The following is a 24,332-nucleotide window of genomic DNA, read 5'->3' as shown; positions in this document are numbered from 1 at the left end:
AACCAGGGTTCTTTTACTTAGAGCCAAATGAAACAACCTCCCACATTTTTATCACTGGTAGTAAAAATATCTTTATACTATAAAATATATTTATTTAAAAAGGAACTATAATAATCACATCTCAAAAGTAGTTATATAAAAGTTGATTTTTTTGAAAGCTCTAATTATCTTTCTAATTCTTTTTTCTACGTACACTTCTAAATTTATCTTGAAGATTTTTCTCCTCAAATTCCAGGAAACAGTTTAAGCAGTCGACTTAGATGACAAGTTTTTAAAAGAGCATTGTTGCTATTACAAAAGAAGTAACACATGCAGTCTTATGATTCACTACCCACACATACTTGTCTGATTTACTGATCACCTTTTCTTGTCTATTTGATCATACTTTCTACTGAATGACTAATCATGCATATGGCTATGTGTGTGTGTGTGTGTGTGTGTGTGTGTGCGTGCGCGTGCAATTTTGTGGGCTGCTTTCTTGAATGCATTTAGCTATTACTAATAACATCAGTTGGAATGAACTGCTTTTATCTATCAAGGTTTAATATTGCCTGTCTGAATCATCCTCCTTGCTTTGAAGAATTTCAAGTATTTACAAGGCTCACAAATTACTGCATCAAACCCTCATTTATCCATCACACAGCCTCACTATTCATTGACTCTTGCTGATCACAAGCATACATTTACTGCCAGCACCTCAAATTACTTCTAATCAAATCAAAGGCATCTTGCTCACTTCACCCATATTAGTTTTCAGAATGTATTTCTAAACACAATAAAACTTAAAACACAATCCAAATATGAATACCAAACTTAGTAAAATAAAAAGGAAAAACATGTTTATTTGGCTGGGAAAAAAGCTCAATTGGGAAAGACCTTGCTTTATAAGCATGAGAGACTAAGTTGGATCATCTAAATCCTACAAAGAAAGTGGACAAACACATGGTGCCACGCTTGTACTCCTGCACTAGGGAAGTAGGGAGAGGGAGATCCCTGTGACCCACTGGACTGTCAGCCTAGTCAACAAGTCAAGATTCAGACCAGTGAGAAACCATTCCTCAAAGAAAAATAAAAGTTGGAATGTACTTTAGGAATGATGTTTGATATTGTTCTCTGTCCCCATATACCTACATATATGTATACAACCCCCCCCCACACACACTTCCTAAACATTTTACTTTCAATAAATTTTGGAGTTATTGGATAACTCAGTACTAATACACATTTACTATTGCATCTTATTTGAATCAGCATCCATATATATGTATATGACATACACATATATGTATATGACATGACATCTTTAAAATCTGTTCGATCTACAAGCTCCTCTTCTTGGCTGTATTCATTTCTTTCCATTGCATCTGCTATTGTAAGTATAGGTGTAGGAAAATGTCAAGATATATTTTAAAATATACTCAAACCTGAACACATTTACACAGGCATACTCAGGATGAAAACTGTATTTTACCAATTACTATAGAGAATTGTTAAAAGAATTAGAAAATCAAAACCAAGAAATATATTTTACAGTTGCTTTTAAATAAAAAATGAATATTAGTACCACTGAGAGGGCTCTGTTTGGAAACATATCTGTCTCCTTGTAACCATTGAACAATTAGAGCCATCAATGAGAAATGGGTACTTCATGAGTGTGAATATTTCTCACTAAAGCAATTCAAGTTCAGATTAAGAGAACACAGAATTATTCTAGTGTAATAGAAAACAATATTTTTTCATATTCCTCAGGGGAAAAAAATCTCAAATCAAGTAAAATTTTATATTCTCTCCATAGTGCTATTTTTCTCTCCTTCTTATTTCCACTACCTACCTACAAAACACAAATATGGCTTTTTCACTATTTAGAGAACACTTCAGTAGTTTCTGTAATTAAGTCTATATTGGTTAATACCTTAAATAGTTAGCACAATGTATTACCCATATACAAATGGAAAAATAATAAGTTTATAATTTCTAGATCAATATCACTGTTAATTTCTGTACAATGCCAATTTGATAGATTAAATTGGATAGTTTTTCCTAACATTGATAGTACAATAATATTTCTAAAAAATACAATTTTAAACATACTTATATTTGTATTCAAAGACCAAAAATCGCAGTATGTTAATTCATCTGTGTCAATAACAGCTTTTCCAGAATCCATACTTAATGGAACAAAACTTCAAGATATTTGCACCCTATACCAAAAAATAGACTAATTGAACCTGAGCAAAGACCTATGGCTGGGTTGGTAATAGGCTCTTGGAAGAATAGAATCCAGTGTGGTTGCACCAGCTTGCAATCCCATCAGCAGTGGAGGAGTGTTCCTTTTTCTCCACAACCTCTCCAGCACCTGCGGTCACCTGAGATTTTTATCTTATTCATTCTGACTGATGTGAGGTCAAATCTCAGGGTTGTTTTGATTTACATTTCCCTGATGACTACGGAGGTTGAACATTTCTTTAGGTGCTTCTCAGGCATTCAATATTCCTCAGGTGAAAATTCTTTGTTTAACTCTGTACCCCATTTTTAATAGGGTTATTTGGCTCTCTGTAGTCTACATTCTTGAGTTCTTTGTATATATTGGATATTAGCTCTCTGTCGGATGTAGGGTTGGTAAAGATCTTTTCACAATTTGTTGGTTGCTGTTTTCTCCTATTGACAGTGTTCTTTGCTTTACAGAAACTTTGTAATTTTATGAGGTCCCATTTGTCAGTTCTTGATGTTAGAGCATAAGCTATTGGTTTTCTGTTCAGGAAAATTGTCCCCTGTGCCTATGTGTTCAAGGCTCTTCCCCAGTTTCCTTTCTATTAGTTTCAGTGTTTCTGCTTTCATGTGGAGGTCCTTGATTCACTGGGACATGAGCTTAGTACAAGGAGATAAGAATGGATCAATTTGCATTCTTCTGCATGTTAGCTAAAGTTGAACCAGCACCATTGGTTGACATGCTATCTTTTTCCCACTAGATGGTTTTAGTTCCTTTGTCAAAGATCAAGTGACCATAGGTGGGTGGATTCATTTCTGGGTCTTCAATTCTATTCAGGTATTGATCTACCTGTGTGTCACTGTACCAATACCATGCATTTTTTAACACTATTGCACTGTAGTACTGCTTGAGGTTAGGGATACTGATTCTCCCAGAAGTTCTTTTACTGTTGAGGATAGTTTTAGCTATCCTGGGTTTTTGTTATTTCAGATGAATTTGAGAATTGGTCTTTCTAACTCTATGAAGAATTGAGTAGTCTGGCGGTTCCTCAGAAAACTGGGCATAATAGTACCAGTGGACCCTGTTATACTACTCCTAGGCATAGACACAGAGGATTCCCCAGCATGTAATAAGGACACATGTTCCACTATGTTCATAGCAGCACTATTTATAGTAGGCAGAAACTGGAAAGAACCCAGATGTCCCTCAACAGAGGAATGGATAGAGAAATGTGGTATATTTACACAATGGAATACTAATCAGCTATTAAAAACAATGAATTCATAGTCAACCATTGGACCACTCACAGGGTCACCAATGGAGGAGTTAGAGAAGAGACTGATGGAGTGGAAGGAGTTTGCAATCCATAGGAAGAACTATAATATCAACCAACCAGACCTCCTAGAGTTCTCAGGGACTAATCCACCAACCAAAGAGTACACATGGAGGGACCCATGGCTCCAGCCACATATGTAGCAGAGGATGGCCTTGTTGGTCATCAATGAGAGGATAGGCCCTTGGTCCTGTGAAGGCTCAATGGTCCAGTGTAGGGGAATGCCAGGTCAGGGAGGCAGGATTGGGTGAGTGGCTGAGCTCCCTCATAGAAGCAGGGGGAAGGAGAATAGGATAGGAGGTTTCCAGAGGGGAAACTGGGAAAGGGGATACCATTTGAAATGTAAATAAATAAAATAGCCAATAAAAATAAATAAAAACAGTAAAGGAACATGAAATTGAATGGATATGACAGTTGGGGATTAAGGAAGAGCTAAAGAGGGACATAGAGGATGGATATGCTCAAAATACTTTGTAAAGATGTGTGAATTTATCCAAGAATAATTGTTTAAAATACATTAACAACAACAGCAGCAGCAGCAGCAGCAGCAGCAATGACAATAACAACAACAGCTAACTTCCAGAAAACATGAAAACTCATTGTTGTTGTGGTAACTGTAGCAGTTTTATTTTACTGGCAACTCCGTCATCACTTGATAGAAACTATTTCAGAGTACCGTCGTTATAATAATGTCTGATAAAACATTGTCATTACTACATTATAAAATAGATACAAGCTATTTTACAGTGTGACACAGCCCTATACCCACAATACTAAAAGATCTCCAAGCCTCTAGCTTAAGAGGCATGCTGAGACTTGATTCTACTTTTCCAGCAAGAGCATAAAGATGAAATGCTGTAGCTCTGTAAGACCTCTCCTACCCATGATTCCTTTCTTAGGGTCATGATTCTGAGTATTCACTCATGTCATGTCTTAGGATTTTACTTCTGGGTAGAGACATGAACACCAAGGCAAGTCTTATAATGGACAACGTTTAATCGGGGCTGTCTTACAGGTTTAGGGGTTCAGTTCATTATCATCAAGGTGGAAGTATGTCACAGTCTAGGCAGGCATGGTGCAGGTAGCGATGAGAGTTCTACATCTTCATTTGAAAGCTGCTAGTGGAAGACTTGCTTCCAGGAAGCTAGGTTGAGAGTATTTAAGCCCATCCCCACAAAGACACACCAACTCCAACAAGGTCACACATCTAAGTTGTGCCACTCCCTGGGCTGAGCATAAACAAACCATCAGATGTCATAAATATTAGCTAAAAACTACTATGAAAAAAACAAGAATAATATCTTCTAAACAAAACAGCAATAAACAACAGTCCAGAATAGCATCTCTTCCGTTGGGTTCATACAATGATGACTCAGGAGAGGTAAGCAAGACTTAGTCTAACCATCCTTTCACCAGATGAGTCATGCTTAATGGAGGTATTCCTCCACCTCCAAACACATACACACAATGACCTTGCATTTTTATTAATAGACACAAATAGCTTAGCAAAATAGTTGTCCATGCTCTGCTCCTTTTTCTACTTATATGACTCTGAATTTAAATCTTAACGACTAGGATTTGATCTTTTTAATCCAAATGAAATCCCTATGAAATACCAACCTATGAGCTAAGACACTTGATTGGATTATTGAACCTGACATATGAGAATTAGAACCCTTATGCACTATTACCTGTGCAATACATGGAGGATCCAGACAATGAAAATGTGCAAAGTAATAAGCAGAGACAAAAATGAGTCATCCAGGCATCTAGATCTCCCTTCTCATGCCAGATAAGCACATCTGAGCATAAGAGATTAGGCTACTGAGTGAGGTTTCTGAACCTCCTACTTTTGTAAAGCAGCCAGGGTTGAGATCTATTAACTTTATACTCCAGACAGTTCCTGCCCGGCATGCAATGTGAAGGTTATAGTATCTTATCCAGGACATCACGCTGAGAGCATTTCACAGGTATTTTCTCCAAGCAAATAGCCTTTGCTTGTTTTCCTAGTGACAAGAAAAATCATTCTTTTGTCTCTTGGCTTCTCTTTCCCCCACACATCTGCTCCATCCCAGTTGAAGGGAGTAGTGTTTCTGCAATGGGGTGGAGGGGTGGAGTTTAACTACTTTACTTGTCATTACCTGTAGTGTTTTAGGAAAATATAGGTGGTAATTTTTTCAGTTTTCCATTACAATAAGCACATTGGATTATACTGAAATGCCTAGGGGTGGTGGTAGCACACACCTTTAATCCCTTGGGAGGCAGAGGAAGGTGGATTTCTGAGATCGAGGCCAGCCTGGTCTACAGATTGAGTTCCAGGACAGCCAGGACTACACAGATAAACCCTGTCTCAAAAACAAAACAAAACAAAACAAACAAAAAAACCAAAAAGAAATGCTTAACTGACAAATTAGAAGATTCCTAGCATTTCTTCATCTGTGATTCCAATCTATCTTTACCCACAGAGGCAATAATGAACTATGCAGCCTTAGCTGAGTCCACTTACCTTTCATCTGCTGACAACAACTACCAGATACATAATATATGGCTGTTTTCTTACTAACTTTATCACTTTAAGATAATTATCTGTAACTGTTCTTATATTTTCTACTGCTGATATTATAACAGTGCAAATAGTCAATACAATATTTGTTGGGAATATTGCAAAACATGAACATCTTTCTAATTTTAACTGTGGTGGGATCTGCTTCTTGTCTTTGGCTCTAATAGGTGTTTTTGTTAGCTATCTGTCATTTTTACAATTTACTCCCTTTAATTAAAGGGAGTTCTTTAAATTATACAATGTTTTTTTCTGTTAGGATCTTTCAATTAGTAAGTGAGCTCAGTTTAGAGAGAGAGAGAGAGAGAGAGAGAGAGAGAGAGAGAGAGAGAGAGAGAGAGAGAGAGACTGAGAAGGTTAGTGTTGGAACTAACTAAAGTTTCCAATTTTATTCCTTCTCTTTTGGTGCTTCCCTGTTAATCAAGATCTTTGAGAATCTAAACAAAAGACACAGAGAGAATCCCAATTTTGTTTCATCTTGAACAGCCTTCTCTAACCATTTACACTCCTGTCTTTCACTGTTACAAAGAGGGAAGCTCACATGATTGCACTTTTAATGTTGTTGTGCAATGCTGGTCATTGTTGTGGGTCATCGATGTCGTGTCCAGCTAGGACTATTGCTTTCTTTTTCCTTGGGAAGCTACATGGTGTATCATGGCAGCATGGAAGTTAATCCTCAAGGAAGAGGCTTTTGGGACAGAACCAGCTCAGGTACTCTGAGATCTATGTCTGAAATACATTGAGTCTTTGGCAATATGGAATTACTTTCTACCTCTCAGGGGTAACCAAGGATAACAAAAATAACATAAATGTTTGGAAGTCTCTTGGAAAACCCTAAAAACTCAAAAAAGGATCCTCATTCCTAGTATTAGAGTTTCTATTAAATAGTTTTTTACTCTGGGGGAGAAAATTAACAGCACCAAATGGCAAAATTCCATGCAACTATGTTTTCCAGGTATTTTTTAGGAAGTTCCCTGTGCTCTTGGAAGATCCTAGAAATGTCAGATTTATATGATCTTACCAGCAAAGCCACTTAAAAATGATATAATAAGGTCCTAGAAATGTCAGACTCATGTGATCTTACCAACATAGCTACTTAAAAATGAAATAATAAGGATTGCACCAATAGACTTCTTCAGGAAAGACCAAACAAATTGGTTATCCAGTAATAAATGGTCAGCTCTGAAAACATACATACAAGAAACATTGTACAGACCAATCAGGTTGGGTTTTTGTATATACACATACACATATATACATAAACATAAACACAAACTGATACAATCAAAGCAAAAGAAGGCATATATTTGAATGAGTAAGCAGTTTTGGACCATGAGAAGGGATGTAGGAATGAAAGTTAGAAAGTGAAAGTGAAAATAAGTAGTTTTAATACCAAAATAATCAAAACTAGAGTAGATAAATGATAAGAGAATTCTAGATCCTGGGAGGATTTTAAAACACTTCTTAATCCCATGTGTCTTAAGTTTACCTGCTATAGTCCTAGAAATCCCACAGTGTACATAAATTCGTGCAGTTGGATCCGTTCAGGTGTCTCTTCTCACCACGGGTCCTTCTTCCCATTTGCAGGAAGAGCTATAAAGGATGATATAGACCCACCACAACCTGCCTCCCTCAGTTTTCCTCTTCTTACTCTGACTGCTGTGAATCACTAAATCCCAGAGGCTAAAATCGCTATAATTTAAATTATCATTGTCTTCTTAGAAAACTTAAAAGCATAAACCCCCAAATAGTTCATATTTTTGTTCTTGCTCTATATGTTGCAGCGTTTTTATATTATTTCTCATGTTTTGCTAGTTTTTTGAGAATTTTGCACAATGTGCTTTGATCACATGCAGCTCTCCCCTAACTCCTCCATGTTCACTGTCCTAGTCTCCACTCTCCCAACTCTGTGCCTGGTTTATTTGTTTGCTTGTTTGTTTTTTCTGTCTATCAAGTAGAGTTTGTACCGATCCTATACTCTTGGGTATGTGGTCTCTCACTGAAAAGTTACCAACCACCAGGGCCAGAGATGTATAGAAATGACTGTACTTATCCCAGAAGCATCAATTTTTTAATAGCTCCTTAAAGAAGGGTAGGTTCCTGTCTTCCTTTTGTTTATTGCTGGAATTTCATTTGTCTTGAGCCTGTTTAGGTCTTCTGCATTCTACCTAAACTGTAGTAAATTCCTAGGAGTAGCTACCATAGTGTGTTCAAGGAAAAAACATGTATCCACCTACTGCCTAGGTAACACTGATGATCCCTTTCCTCCCCAGGTAGCTTGCACAGAACCTCCCAGCACTGTGACAGGTCTTACTGAGAATACAGCTTCCAGGTGATCATCACCACAGAGATCTTTCCAATATCTGGAACCATCTCCAGTTTCTTTTTTCATTTTTTTAAAGTTTTCATTGTCAATATCTTTCAATTCGTTAGTTAATTCTATATCACAAAATAGATTTCTTTTCTTTTCTAAGGCTATTGTGACTATAATCATTTCCATGATCTCTTTCTTGGTATGGTTGTCTATAGGAAGCTAATAATATTTGTGTGTTAGTTTTGTATCCCACTACTTTGTTGCACTATTCATCAGTTATAAAAGGTTTCTGGTGCGATAGAATCATATCATCCCTAAATAAAAACACTTGTACCTTTTCCTATCTTTTGTACACTACCTTCACATACTTCATTTCTCTTACTGCATTATATACATCTTCAAGTGCTATATGGAATAGGAAGGGGCACAGTGTGGGCATCCTTTCTAATACTGGCGAAACTTTTTTGAGTTTTTCTATTTAGTAAGTTGACTATGGTCTTGCTAGCTGTTTTTCTTTATTGTGTTGAGATGTCTTCCCCTCTATTTATAGATCATGCTTGCTATTTTCATGTCAAATTGACACACACTAGAGTAACTAGAGAGGACGGAGACGCAATCAAGAAAATCCCTAAATTAGATCAGACTATTAGCAGGCTGAAAAATTATTTTCTTAATTAGTGATTGATGGGGTAGGGCCCAACATATTATGGATTGTGACACTTCTGGTCAGGTGGCCTTGGGTTCAATGAAAAAGCAGACTTTGCAAGCCATGAGGAACAAACTGGTAAGCAGTGCCTCTCCATGGATTCTGAATCAGATCCTACCTCCAGGTTCCTGCATTGAGTTCCTGTCCTGACTCCCTTAAATGATGAACAGCATATGGAAATGTAAGCCTATTAAATCCATTGCTCATATTGCTTTGGTGTTGGTGCTTCATCACAGAAAGTCTAAGACAGATTTCCTAGTACTTTTTATCATAAAGGGATGTTGGATTTTGTCCAAGACATTTTCTGTTTCTAATGAGATGATCATGTGGTTTTTTCTCCTTGATTCTATTTATGTGAGGGATTATACTTGTTGTTTTGCCTATGTTGAACTAGTCCTGACATCTTTGGGGTAAAGCCAAGTTAATGGTGGATAGTGGTTTTTCTATGTTTTTGCATTCAGTTTGTAAGTACTTAATTGAGAACTTTTGTGTTTGTGCTCCTCAGAAGCATTGGCCTATAATTTTCTGTTGCTGGGCCTTTGTCAGGGTGATAGTGATTTCATTTAAAAAAAATTGGAAATGTTCTTTCCTTTTACATTTTACAGAATAATTAATAGTTGATAAATATTGCCATTCACTTTTTTTTAAGTTCTGGTAGAATTCTGTGCTGAGTCAATATGACTCTGTACTTTTTTGATGGCAGGAAATAGTTCCTGCTTCAATTTCCTTTTTGCATCTTGATTTAACTTTCAGTAGGCTTTGCTTATCTAAAGATTCATCCATTTCTTTTAGTTCAGTAGACTACACATTTCTAAAGTCTGTTTGTGACTCTCGGAATTTCTTCCACATCTGAGTAATGTTTCCTATTCATATATTAGGAAAGTATATTGATTCCTCTTCAGGAGTTACCTTTCTTTATTGTCTCTACAATTCAAATAAAATTGTTACCTCTGCCTCCTGTATAGCAAAGTTCCATGAGAAATGTTGAAAACTTGCCCAGGTTTATTTTTCTAATCTGGACCATGAATGCTGGTGTGTGAAGCAACATTGGTAACCTCATCTATCTTATAGTGCAATATATCTCTAGAAAAGGTCTCTGTACCTGCTCTTTAGGTATGGTATTTCCAGGAAAAAAAAAACAACACCAGGCTTATATATAAAGTGGAGTCCAGCTGCCAATAAGCCTTGCTTTTTGTTGTTGATATTTCTGTTCTGGGAACATACAAATCAATCTCAGACTTTCCTCTCTAAGAGATTTTCTGAAACAAAAACAGAAAACGAGTGAAAAAAGTGAAGAAGGTTTCATCACTTTTCTTCCGGAGCTCTATCCCTTGGTCATCAATAACTGATATCCCAGTCCCATTTTTCTCTTTATTTCATAAAATGTCAACAAAGAATATAATAAATTCCAACTTCTCTATAACCTTATTTCTAGACTAATTTGAGAAGGGCACAGTCAGAGAATCATAAAAATTTAAAATCCCCAGTTTTATTTCTGAATTAAAAGAAAACTGCATATTTTATGAATATATCAGTTTCATTAAAATATTTCAAGGCATCAGATATGTTCAGATTCTGAGCTTAATTTGTCTTGCTATAAAGTATAGAGCCTTTCACTGCCCAGTGCTGCAAACATGAGTCATATAAACCCCCAAGACATGCTCTTCATTCTTATGGTATCCTAATAAATTAGTTTGGTTAGAATGCTGTGAATAAAATTTTATCACACTGACTTTTGACCATTTATGTTATGTTCTCCTTATTATCTTTTTTTTTCTCCTTCAGTAATTTTTCTTCTAAATTTCTCACCTTGTTCTTGGGTATAATGGGATTTCACCTCTTACTATCCAAGACATACTAGATTGTCATTGTATGTATGCAAAGCTCAGTAATTCAAACCATGTTTCTCTGTGTCTTAGTCACCGTTCTACTGCTGTGAAGAGATACCATGACCAATGAAACTGTTAAAAAGAATGTATTTGGGGGGGAGGCTTGCTTGCAACTTTAGAGGCTTAGTCCATTATCATAACAGTGAGCATGACAGCACACGTGATGTGGGGGAACAGAAGCTGAGAGCTATATCCTGATCTGGGTAGGGGTTGAAGAAAGAGCTAGAGAGAGTAAGGGGGAGAGAGACGTCAACCATGGACAAATGAGTCTCAAAACTCACACTAGTAACACTTCCTCTAACAAGGCCACACCTCTTAATCCTTCTCAAGTAAAACCACTCTCTGATGACTAAGCATACCAATAACTGAGCCTATGAGGTATTCTTATTCAAAACACAAACACTACTGTAGATTTATAGTCTCTAGGAAATGGATTCTAATTGACTATAGACCTATAACAGTCTGGAAGAGGGAGAGTCAGATAATAACAGGTCCTGTTTCCATAGCACAATATTTTTATTGATCTATTAATCTAGGTGGGCTTTAGCTCTCATGCTAGTTATGTTTTCCAAACTTATTGTTTATAGCTGTTCTCCTACTATACATGGTAAAGGGTATTTCTAAACACTCCATATTTCCAGTCATATTATACTTTTTTTTGGCTCAAATCCTGCTCATACTGTTTTAAATATTTTGGCTAAAATTTTGAATATTTTTAATTTTGAATTTTAAAACCTTGAATCATCAAAAACATAAACTCATAGCATTGGCTTCTGTGGCACATACCTAGAAGGATGGGGTAGAAGAATAGAGTCTGTAAGGATGCACAGTTAGACACTTTTTCAATCTGGCCATCCCAAGTAACAACAACAACAGCAACAAATATATACAAATATATAATACACACACACACACACACACACACATACACACACACATGCACATATATGCTTATACAAATTATACACAATTTTTCTTCCTTTAAAATTATATCCTATCTAATACTTTGTTTCTTTTCCTTTTCATGAATGAAATACCACAGAAAAATGAAGTGATACATTATATTCATATCTTGAAATAGCCATTATTGAAATTTTATTTTCTTTGTTCTATTGTATTCTTGGAAGAAAACATGTAAACAATCCTTTTCTTATGAAATTAAACTCCATTTTAAGGTGCTTAAACTCTGCATATTTAGACAGTACATTTTATTTGATGAAATATAATGTAAATTCTAAGATGTGTGTTTATTATAAATATCTATATCCCCAAGACAGTGTATATATTTCAATCATATAGTAATTTTGCTTAAAAATGTTTCTTTGATGTATTTAATGGAAATTCAGGAATGGGAAGTGCCAGCTTGGGAATTGGTGGTAAACCATGTGCTTAGGAGACAGACCGCAGGAGGTTCTGGGAGAGGATGGGAGAAGGTGCTGAGCCAACTGTTCCTGTGTGGGCCAATGTGAGTGACACCTGCCCTTCTCCTTTCTCTTCACTTCATCTCTTTATACTGTTTAGCTGTGTCTTGAGCTGCTTATTTTTATTCACGAGAATTCATTCCATCAGTTTTTTTTATCTAGTCATGATGAAGACAGACTTCTTCATGTTTCTTCTCGAATTGTTCCTTTTTTTGTCACTGTAAAGGCATCACTCTTTCCAGCATAGCCTTTTCCATATACTATCTTAAAACATTGCAAGGAACACTAAAGGGAAACCTAAGCATAACAGATAAGACTGATATATTAATACACCTTGGTAAAAATTATTATATGTGGTATAAAAATATAATTTGCAACGACAATAACATAGTTTATATTTTGTAGTTTATCTTTGTGTCTGGGCTTCACAAGGCAACTGTTGTCTTGATATCAGAGCAAGCTGCAATTTTCTGCATGACAGACTCTATAACATTTTGTCACAGAGGTAAGTTAGAAAGTGTCACCAAACTATGCCCTGAGATTGCAGCCACCAATGCATTCTTTTTGACCTACTCCTGTGCCTTCACACAACCTTGTTCTCTTTGCATATGACCTGGGGATATGTAGAGCACATAAGAGACAGAACTCTGACTGGGGTTGACTCCTAGGCGGAGTCGGCTCTCAGTGATGCAGCTGAGACTCATTTGGCATCTTGTCTCTTGCCCTCTCACAGTGATAAAGTACATTGACTGAAACAACTTAAAAGAGAAAGGATTTAGTTTAGGTCACAGTTCAAGGCACAGTGCATCTCTGTGGGGAATTTAAGAGAGTAGTGCCAGAAGCAGCTGGCCACAATGTATATATAACTAAGAAGCAGAGGGCAAAATGCTCAGTTCATATTCTCCTTTTTATATACATTAGGCTCTTAGTAAATGGTCCTATAACATTTAGAATGACCTTTCTATGTCAGTTACTATAATCAATATCCATATTCCACAAGCATAGCTAGAGGCTTATCCCCCAGGGGATTCTATATTCTGTCTAACTTGCAACAGAAGCTACTGAGCTTAGGACCTGTAAGTAATCTCTTATCTATTTTCTAATAGAAAACTAATGTAATCACTGTCTCGCCAAAAGTGAATTGGGGAGAATTCTGTCTTTGGTTTGTTGTTGCTCTTTCTTTAGTAAGTAGATTTTGTTGAGTATTTACCCAGGAAAAATAACACAAAGTTGCAGATGATAATCTGTTCACGTGCATAGCAATGAATTACAGGTTTTAAGTCCAGAGAAATATTTTTAAGAGATTATCGAATTAAGTTAAAATAAATTCACAAACACATACAGAAAACACAAGAAAAGCTATTGAACTGAAACACAAGAATTTTATTTCTTTACCTCATATATGTCATTATTAAATATCAACAAACTTAAATAATATGCAATAAACTGTTATGTTTATTTTGAATGAGTATCTATGTCACTTAGAGAAAGGAAGTAAAGTCAGTAATGATTAATTTTAATAGTAATTTCTGAGTGGATGTATGTAAGTGAATCTGCACTTCCATTAAACTATAAACATATCCTTGTTGGGATTTATTTTTGCACACTGTGCAAAAGTGTGTTTCTGTCTTTCCTCACCTGCACCTCCTGAAGATACTAGAGGATAGACAGAACATCTGGCAGATATAGAAACTCTGTGAAAGAATCATCTGTCAGCCAGACATGGGGGAAGAAACAAGCGGTGGAACTGAAGGGGAGGTAGCCAACTATCCATGTGGCAGGACAGAGGGAGATGGTTGGGTTTATTTAGCTGAGCTAGCTGAGGGTCTGCAATCTAAGGCAAAGCTCTCATAATTATTAAAAAGTCTCTGTGCCATTACTGGGCTTGGGTAGGGCCATGCCAAACTGGTGATACACGACTTACTTAAGGGTTTGGATAAACATATTCATCTCTCAAGCTGCCTAAGATTTTTCTTTAAAAAATCAAAAACAAAAACAAAACAACAAACATTTACATGGACTCTGTAAATTGAGAGAAAATAGGAAGGCTTTTCTGAAACTGGGTGTGGTGTGTTTTATTATGTATTCCATTCATTGTTTGGAAAAATAACTCCACTGGTCAGTTCCAAAAACATGTTGATAGAATTACAAGAAACTTTGCAATGATTAATTTTGCATTACACCTTAGAGGTAACCCAGTCTCAAAAGATCAATCATGGTATGCACTCACTAATAAGTGGATATTAGCCTGGAAAACTGGAATACCCAAAACATAATCCACACATCAAATGAGGTACAAGAAAAACAGAGGAGTGGCCCCTGGTTCTGGAAAGACTCAATGTAACAGTATAAGGTAAAACCAGAACAGGGAAGTGGGAAGGGGTGGGTAGGAGAACAGGGGGAGGTAAGGGGGCTATGTGACTTTTGGGGAGTGGGGGGCCAGAAAAGGGGAAATCATTTGAAATGTAAATAAAAATTTATCGAATTAAAAAAAAGAGAAGCAGATTGTGGAAGAAGAATTCTAAACTAAGTAGCACTTCAACTTTACAAAGAATATTTAATTCTAGTAAAACTTCGATGTTATGGAGAATTTATTATAATTTAGAACCAAAATTTACAAGATATCTTAGTTACTGTTCTTTTGCTTTGAGGAGAGACTATGATAAAAGCAACTCTTAGAAAGTGTGTAATCAGTGCTTGCTTACAGCTTTTGAGGGCTGGTCCATGATTATCAATCTAGGAAGCAGACTGGCATAGTATTGGAGCTGGAGCTGAGATCTCTACACCTGATCCAAAACAACCAGAGAGAGAGAGAGAGAGAGAGAGAGAGAGAGAGAGAGAGAGAGAGAGAGAGAGAGAGAGAGACTGGTGTGGGCTTTTGAAATCTTGGAGTCCATACCTAGTGATACACCTACTCTGCCTAGAGCATACCTCCTAAACCTTCCAAACAGTTCTACTAACTGAGAACCAAGCATTAAAACATGACCATATGGAGACCATTCTCTCTTAAATCACCACACCAGGTAAACTTAAAAAGGAAACACAAAGATATTGTGTCACATAAAAATACCTTACTCTCTCTCTTTATTTTTAACTTTTTTCTTCTAATTATAATAAATTCTCCATGGCTTTGAAGTTTTACTAGGATTAAATATTCTTTCTAAAATTGAAGTGATACTTAGTTTAGAATTCTTCTACAATCTGCCATGCTTTTATAGACTTTTTCTGCCCTAAGGTATAATGTGAAACTAATCATTGCAAAGATTTTTGTTTATTTAACTTGATTTGATTTCAAATTTTCTTTAAGGACTACATACATAATTTACAGATCAATATATAGAAATATATAAGGGCACATATGCAACAAATATTGAACATTTGTGATAGATGCTGCTAAAATAGACAAGAAGAATAAGAATGCTGCAGGAACTGGGATTTCAAATTCCTTTCCTTATGATAAATATTAATCAAAGCCCTCCATTAAGAATATAGTGAACCATGTATGCCCATTTTCAAACTTTCATAATGATGAAAGATGTGAAGAAATTCAAAAAGGTCAAATCAATGATTAAAGATAGAAAAAAATTAGATTTCTGTTCTACCCTCAGTAGTTAAAGGCAATGCTGTACTTAAAGGATCAGATGTGAAAGAGGTCAGAGTTCTACTAAGTACAGAGAGCCTCTCCCTTTCCCTCCATCTCTTGAATTGAAACTCTTGGAGTTTGCATTTCTGTGCCAACATTTTCCAGTAAAAGAAGGAGAACTTTTGTGAAAACCCATGAAAATGACTAATATGTTAGTGCAATTTAAAAAAGCTTTTAGATTTACTTTTTGCCCACATCAGTCCTTGGAGACTGCCCTTCTGTGAACTTTATATCCTCACCAAAGGCATCCTTTCTTAAACTTCAGTAGTATGGCAGTTGGGGAATTTCTTTTTAGCCATCAGTCAGTAGCTGTCATTATTTGGAAGCCAATGTTGTTTTACAAAGTTTATCAGTGTAGCAATCTACTGGGTTATTGCTAAAATGTAGATTCAGGTTCTGTAGAAGGGACAGAATGAATTCATTTTGAAGCCCAGAATGAATTCCTATTATAAAACAGCTGCCAGGTGCTGGTTATCAGTGGTTGTGGCCACTGATAACTGCTGTGCATTAATTGGGAAGCATAGATTTTAATAAAGTGCACAGAGTAAAAGTACCTATGGATACAAAATAAACATATCATGTTTTGTTAGGCTGAGAGGACTGACCAGTGAGAGGAGTAGTGTCCCTGCCTGAGCCCTGCCCAGAGGGGTTTGGTCAGGGATCTTATAAAGGTCCTGATTCTTGGAGAAGAATGGATTTTGCCAAAAGGCAGAGGTATAAGGGGCAACTAGAAATCAGGAAGCCCTAATTTCACTGACATACAATTCTCTAGCTTTGTGGTCATATAAAGAAATTGGATTTGTGCTAATAAAGTTGATTCAACTATTACCTTTTTCATCTTTTTTTTTCTTCTTAAACTAAGGAAATCTTTTTTTTTTCCCACTTGGAGTTTTCCCTAGATTTAAAGTTTTCTTAGGTGTTTAATGATGCTAACCTCATTGACATTAATTAGTTTATACATTTTAAGTTTTGGCTAGCAATCATAAATTGTCCTTGAATTGTATTCTTTTTTGTTTGTTTGTTTGTTTGTTTTGCTCGTTTGCTTCCTTGTTAACTCTAAGACTAAAGAGCAGGGCTTCAGTTTCACAATTCAGAGTTATGCCCTGAGTTTCCCAGATGGGGCACAATACATTGTCTATTGTCTAATGTTCTATTGCTGTGAAGAGAAACCATGACCACAGCAACTCCTATAAAGGACAGCAATTAGCATTTGGTTACAGTCAGAGGTTTAGTCCATGGTCTTCATGGCAGGAAGTATGGGAGGAAGCAGGCAAATATGGTCCTGCAAAGGCAGCTAAGCCACTTGGGAGGGAGAAGAAAGCAATCACCAGTGGGGAGGGAGGGATGGAGGGACCTGGGAGGGAAAGTGGACAGGGCAGGGGAATTGGGGGGAGAGGGTAACCTGATCTGATATTGGGGGAGGAAAAAGGACTGAAGTCCTGAGGGCCAGCAGAAAGAATATAAACAGGCAACCTTGGGAGATAGGAAGTTCACAGGACCCTCCAGAATGCACCAGAGACCTGGGAGGTGAGAGACTCACAGGACGAAAAGGGAGAGAACTTAGATGAAATGCCTGACAATTAGGAGAGGGAACTTATAAAGCCTAACTCCAACAAGATGACAGAGCTTCAAATGAGGGAGAGAAGGGCCATCCCACAGTCTAACTCTGACCCATAATTGTTCCTGTCTGAAAGAATTGCAGGGATGGAAATGGAGAGTATCCTGAGAAATAGAAAGTCCAGTGACTGGACCAAAGTGGGATCTAGGTCAAGGAGAGGCTCCAAGACCTGACACTATTTCTTAGGCTTTGGAGTGCTCACAAAAATGGACCTAGCATGACCATACTCTGGAAGACCCAACAAGAGGCTGAAAGAGTAAGATGCAGATATTTGCATCCAACTAATGGACAGAAACAGCTGAGCCTGTTGTCGATTTGGGGAAGGCTGAATGAAACTGAGGGTGAACCTGTAGGAGGACCAGCAGTCTCAATCTGGACCCCTCGGGATCTCTCAAACACTGGACCACCAAGCAGGCAGCATGCATTAAAGAGAGCATACATAGAGTGGAGAACTACCAGGTCTGTGTTCATTCAGAGATGATGCACCTAACCCTCTATAGACTGGAGGCCCCAGGAAGTTTAGAGGTCAGGTGTGGTGGGGTTAGGGACATCCATGTGGAGACAAGTGGAGGGGAGGAATTATGGGATGTGGAACAGTTGGAGGGTGGACAGGGGTTGGCAGAATGGGAAATAGAATATGGAGTGTATAAAAATAATTAATTAATTTAAAAAAGTTTAAAAATGTTAAAAAAAAAAAAAGAGTTCTATATCCAGATCCTCAGAGAGCAGGAAGAGAGATTCACTCGGCCTGGTTTGAACACATGAAACTCCAAACTCACCCTCAGTAATATACTTTCTTCAATGAGGCCACATGTAATCCAAAAAGACAACACTCATAATCCCTGTCAAATAGCATTATTCCCTAATGATCAAGCATTCAATATATGAGCCTATGGGAGGGTATTGTTCCTATTCAAACTATCATTTATATGTTTTGTATGCCAGCATTTACCTTATGGAAAAGGTGCTTACCCATCCTTTCAGCTGCACAAAACTAGTTCTGTTCTCATGCCACACTAGGTAGCTGACTTTGAACAGATTCTATTGATTATGATAACAAATGAGATGCGACTAATTCTGTGGAAATGAGACACTCACATTGTATGTCTTTGCCTTTTCCTAATAAAATAGAAAGCATAGCCACACAGTACTTTAAACTACATTAAAACAGATTCTACAGTTGTTCTGTGTATATAGCTTTTCTTGTAATTTGAAATTCCATTTTATTGGGGACAGTTTGTTATTTTTGGTGTCCATGATAAGAGATACCTATGCTAAAACTTAATCCCTAAGTAGGGCATGAAAACCAACAGAAAATCAGACCTGGAAAAAGAAAAAAGGTACTTATTTGGTTATAAGTACTTAGAAAAATTAATGAAATTAGAAAACTAGACACCTCTGTCTTAAAGCTAGGCCAATTCAATGACAGTATATGACAAGGTAGATAATTCAGGCTGGCTGTTTCTGCTGAATCCCTTTCCAAGCACACCTAGAGACAGAAAAGCTGTGATGAGTGGGCATCATATCTGCAATATAAGCAAATACCCAGAGGATTGAAAATATTTACTTAATTGTAATATGCTAATCCTGGGCTGCTTAGAGGGATTCCTAGAGATGGCCCAGCATTCACTGGGAAATAGACTGGATACAGAATTAGACACTCAGACTAACCTGTCAGTCAATATCTTACAAAGGCAGTCTTATTGATTTTGTAGTAATTTGTCTAGTAGACATAAAATCATCTATCTCCTCAAGCTATTTTATTCTCCTCCACTGTAGGTGGTGATCAGAAAACTAGTAGAGAAAGAAAAACAGTTTGCAAGGTATATTTTATAGATATGGGCTTTGCCAGTAGTAAGGAAAAGAAAACAAATAAATAGCATAAACAGATGGTACCATTAAAATATTTTTGCCAAGTCATTACATAGTATAATTCCTACTGGAGCAAATAATGGCCAATCAATCTTTGTGCCAAAGCAAACTAGAGGAATGGATTTTGAACATAATGTTTGGAATCTGTCTGAAACCTAGACTATACTCATCTTCACAGAGTCATTATTTTTAGGATTCTGCTTGAGGCGGTGATAAGAATAAAGCCTGTCTTGTAGTGTGTGAAAATATGACATCCTTGGCTCACTGAAACCTGGTCTTAGAGCTTATTTAGTGCTGGAAATCCTCAATTTTAAGAGGCCACTGCCTAGAGTTCACATTATAAATTCATAAAATCTTTCCAAGCAATATGCTTTTTTAAATTTATACAAACACCTAAGACATATATTGATTTCAGAAAACAATTATTATGCTTCAATCATAGAATGAAAGAAAATTGAATTTGCCATTTGGTATGTCTGCTCCTATTTTTAATTTTTGTTTTGAAGTACCTACACCCTGTGGTCTGACAGCTCTTTTAATGCAAAGTTTTCAGAAATGTAACTAAGCAGAATGTACAAACGTGAGTCAGCACTTGTGCATCCGTGTTTATGATCATTATGAAAGAGGTCACCAAAAAGTAGGTACCAAGAAATTTGCAATATTAAAGGATAAAACTTTCTGGGTATATGGCTTAATCAGTGAAGTGGTCGATGGATAAGAGGACTTGGGTACAGATCCCCAGAGCCAACTAAAAGCAGATTGTTGTGTCTAGATTGTTGTTGTATGAAAATCCCACTGCAGGGGACAGAGACAAACAGATTGTGGAGGCTTACTGACTACCAATCCAGACAAAAGGGTGAGCTCAGGCTCAGCAAGACTCTTTATTAAACAGTAATGTGGAGAGAGAGCTACTGAGTAAAAAAATCTCAGCATCAATCTCCACCTGCCGCACACACATGCGCAGATATGCACAGCAACACATGCATGCACAGGTATGCATAGCAACACATGCATGTATGCCAAACAAACATTTGCATCTACAAAGGAGAAATACTTCATAAGTCAAAGATATATATAATGAGCTCGCCTTCACCTTTCCAAAACGAAACATTATAGGTTCTGAAACAGTGGATGGGAATATGTCTATTTTGTAGTCTGATGTTACATTTAAAACAACTAACTTAATAAGGGAATAGAAAGAGATAATTTCAAAGATTTTATGAATATAGCCTGGATATGCAAAAATATTAAAGATCATGCAACAAAATCCTGAGGGAATTATAAAAGCCACATCTAGCCTTAATAAACCTTCTACCTTTCATTCTTCAGCACCTTAGTGAATGAAAAGCTATTATATGACAATGACAAGAGCAGTGCAGTCAGGTAATGGCAGTGCCGGAGCTTTTGTCTATTTCAAAACATAGCCACATAGAAAAGAAACACACCAGGGATGAATCTTAATAACCAAGGCAAGAGCACTTGTTTCTTTGCCTTCCTGGACAAGCGCATGCACATTTTCCCCTGCACAAGGAGTTGTAGAAGATCCACAGTGCTTTCCCCTCAGTAACCAACCAGCTAACAGAAGAACAAACCTTGCAAAAGGTACAATGAAGGTGACATAAAATGACCCAATCATGTTCATATCTTTCTGTCACCTGGTCTGCAGAAATGCTGTATAGTGGAGGGGTGTGCGACATTGAAGGAGTAGTTCATTCTTACTGATAATGTAGCTTTCTTTACAGCTAAATATAATACAAAGTGTGTAAGTGAGGAGTAACTAGGAGCCCCTTCACTCTGCCCCACCATGCCATTGCTAGTCTTTAAAATTCTACTGCCTTTTCAAACTGTTGACTTTGGTCATCCAGACGTGAGGCGCTGTGGTATAGGAAGAAGGCACACGATACAAGGTCAAAGCCAAGGCTGCTTTCACAGAGGCACAGTTGAATGTGATTCAAATTCAGAAAAGCCCTGATCTAGCTTTAATGCTGTGTTGCTGCTGTCTTGAAATTATAGTGGTTTTATGTTTGAACCTGAACTTTAAAATTGAAGTCTGAAGTCCAATGAAGCATGAACCCAAGCAAATATGACGATGCACCAGCCATTGGTCACTCTGTGTGCCATTTGCAGGGTCACAGGGTAAGGCTGTAGCCAGTACGTGCAGAGTGAGGTCAACGCCCTTCATCTGTGCTGAATAAGCTGGGCTCCATCCTCAGTTAGAGGCTCACTATATGAGCCAAAATTCATTTCAACTGTGAATACAAAGCAATACAAACACTTGGTATAGGATAAAAAAAAAATGCTGTGTTCTTCCTAGGGCTTTCTTCTCTTGTTCTCTCAGCATTCCTTAGAATGGGAGGGGTTGAAGGGCAGAAAGGAAAGGGCAAAGGAATGATGGAATTATATTATTATCTCAAAAATTTATTTAAAAAGTCATCTAAGAGATAAGTGACTGAGGAACCTTGTCCTTATGCGTTATGCTAAAGGAAGGAGAGCAGCTTCACCCTGTATTCCAGGCTAGCCGTGAATGTGTGATCCTTCTGCCTCCGCTCCCCTAGTGCTGTGACCATAGCCAGGTGCAACCATGGTAGAACAACCCATCATATGCCATCTCACTCCCGCTTTTAAAATATTTATTAGTCAATCTATTAGCTAAACAATGTGACACAAAACAAGAGGCAAAGTTCATATAGCTGTGGCTCCTTTTCCATCTCCCCATTCCTTTTTTAAATATTTTTTATTTTCCCCTCTCTTCATTTCCCCTCCAAAAACCCCTATCCCATACTCTCTCCTCCTGCTCACCAACCCCCCGACTCCTGCTTCCCTGTCCTGTCATTCCCCTACACTGGGGCATTGAGGATTCACAGTACAAGGGTCTTTCATCTCACTGATGTCCAACAATGCCATCCTCTGTTAAATATGTGACTAGAGACATTGGGCTCTCCATGTGTACTCTTTCGTTAGTGGTTTAGTCCCTGGGACCTCTGGGTGTGCTGATTAGTTCATATTTTTGTTCCTGCAAACCCCTTCATCTCTTGGGCCCTTTCTCTAGCTCCTCTATTGGGGACCCTGGGCTCAGTCTAATGGTTGGCTGAGAGCATCCACCTTTGTATTTGTCAGGTATTGGCGGGGCCTTTCTGGAAATAGCTATATCAGGCTCCTGTTGGATATCAGCAAGCACTTGTTGGTGTCCACAATAGTGTCTGGTTTTGGTGACTGTATATGGCATGGATCTGCAGTTTCTGGATGGTATTTCTGTTCCATAATTTGTTTCTGTATCTCTTCCCATGGGTATTTTGTTCCCCCTCCTAAGAAGGATCAAAGTACCCACACTTTGGTCTTCCTTCTTCTTGAGCTTCTTGTGGTTTGCAGATTGTATCTTGGGTATTCAGAGATTTTGGGCTAATATCCACTTATCAGTGGATACCATGTGTGTTTTTTTGTGACTGGGTTACCTCACTCAGGATGATATTTTCTAGTTTCATCCAATTGTCTAAGAATTTCATGAATTATTTGTTTTTAATAGCTGACTAGTACTCCATTGTGCAAATGTACCATATTTTTTGTATCCATTCCTCTGTTGAGGGTTGTTTCCAGCCTCTGGCTATTATAAATAAGGATGCTATGAACATAGTAGAGTATGTGTCCTTATTACACATTGGAGCATCTTCTGGGTATATACCCAGGAGTAATATAGCTGGGTTCACAGGTACTACTATATCCAATTTTCTGAGGAACCACCAAACTGATTTCCACAGTGTTTGTACCAGCTTGAAATCCCACCTGTAATGGAGGAGTGTTCCTCTTTCTCCACATCCTTGATAGCATCTGCTCTCACCTGAGTTTTGATCTTAGCCATTCTGACTGGTGTGAGGTGAAATCTCAGGGTTGTTTTGATTTACATTTCCCTGATGACTAAGGATGTTGAACATTTCCTTAGGTGCTTTTCAGCCATTCAATATTCCTCAGTTGAGAATTCTTTGCTTAGCTCTGTACTCCAATTTTTAATACAGTTATTTGGTTTTCTGGAGTCTAACTTCTTGAATTGTTTTTATATATTGGATATTAGCTCTCTATGAGATGTAGGATTGGTAAAGATGTTTTAACAATCTGTTGGTTGCTGTTTTGTCTTATTGACAGTGTACTTTACTTTACAGAAGCTTTGCAGTTTTATGAGATATCATTTGCTAATTCTTGATCTTAAAGCATAAGCTATTGGTATTCTATTCAGAAAATTTTCTCCTGGGTCAATGTGCTTGAGGCTCTTCCACCGTTTCTTTTGTATTAGTTTCAGTATGTCTGGTTTTATGTGGAGGTCCTTGATCCACTTGGACTTGAACTTTGTACAAGGAGATAAGAATGGATTGATTTGAATTGTATATGAGGACCGTCATTTGAACCAGCACCATTTGTTGAAAATGCTGTCTTTTTTTCCACTGCATGGGTTTAGTTCCTTTGTCAAACATCAAGTGACACAGGTGTGTGGGTTCATTTCCAGGTCTTCCATTCTATTTCATTGATCTACCTGTCTGTCATGTACAAATACCATGCAGCTTCTATAAAGATCGCTCTGTAGTACAGCTTGAGGTCCTGTCTCCATTCCTACCTAATCTCAGGTGGTGTGAGTATGTGGATGCCCCAGACATGACAGATAAAACACCCTCTGTAGCAGTGAGTCAGGTGTTCTGCTACAATTAACTTTATGTGTGTAGAGGTTTTGAAGTCTGAATAGTATATAACTCGGGTGAATTCACTCCAGGGGCAACATTC

The 24,332-nt window shown here is 37.4% G+C and overlaps 1 protein-coding gene across 3 annotated transcripts in view; it reads right to left on the bottom strand.

Moving 5' to 3' along the window:
* The window catches only part of Grid2 (glutamate ionotropic receptor delta type subunit 2), a 1,574,882-nt gene that overhangs the window by 776,537 nt on the left and 774,013 nt on the right, over positions 1-24,332 (bottom strand). The gene's annotated exons all lie outside the window — the stretch shown is intronic.

This window comes from Apodemus sylvaticus, chromosome 2, assembly GCF_947179515.1.
Source record: "Apodemus sylvaticus chromosome 2, mApoSyl1.1, whole genome shotgun sequence".
Classification (NCBI taxonomy): domain Eukaryota; kingdom Metazoa; phylum Chordata; class Mammalia; order Rodentia; family Muridae; genus Apodemus; species Apodemus sylvaticus.
This window is presented reverse-complemented; position numbering and strand designations above follow the sequence as displayed.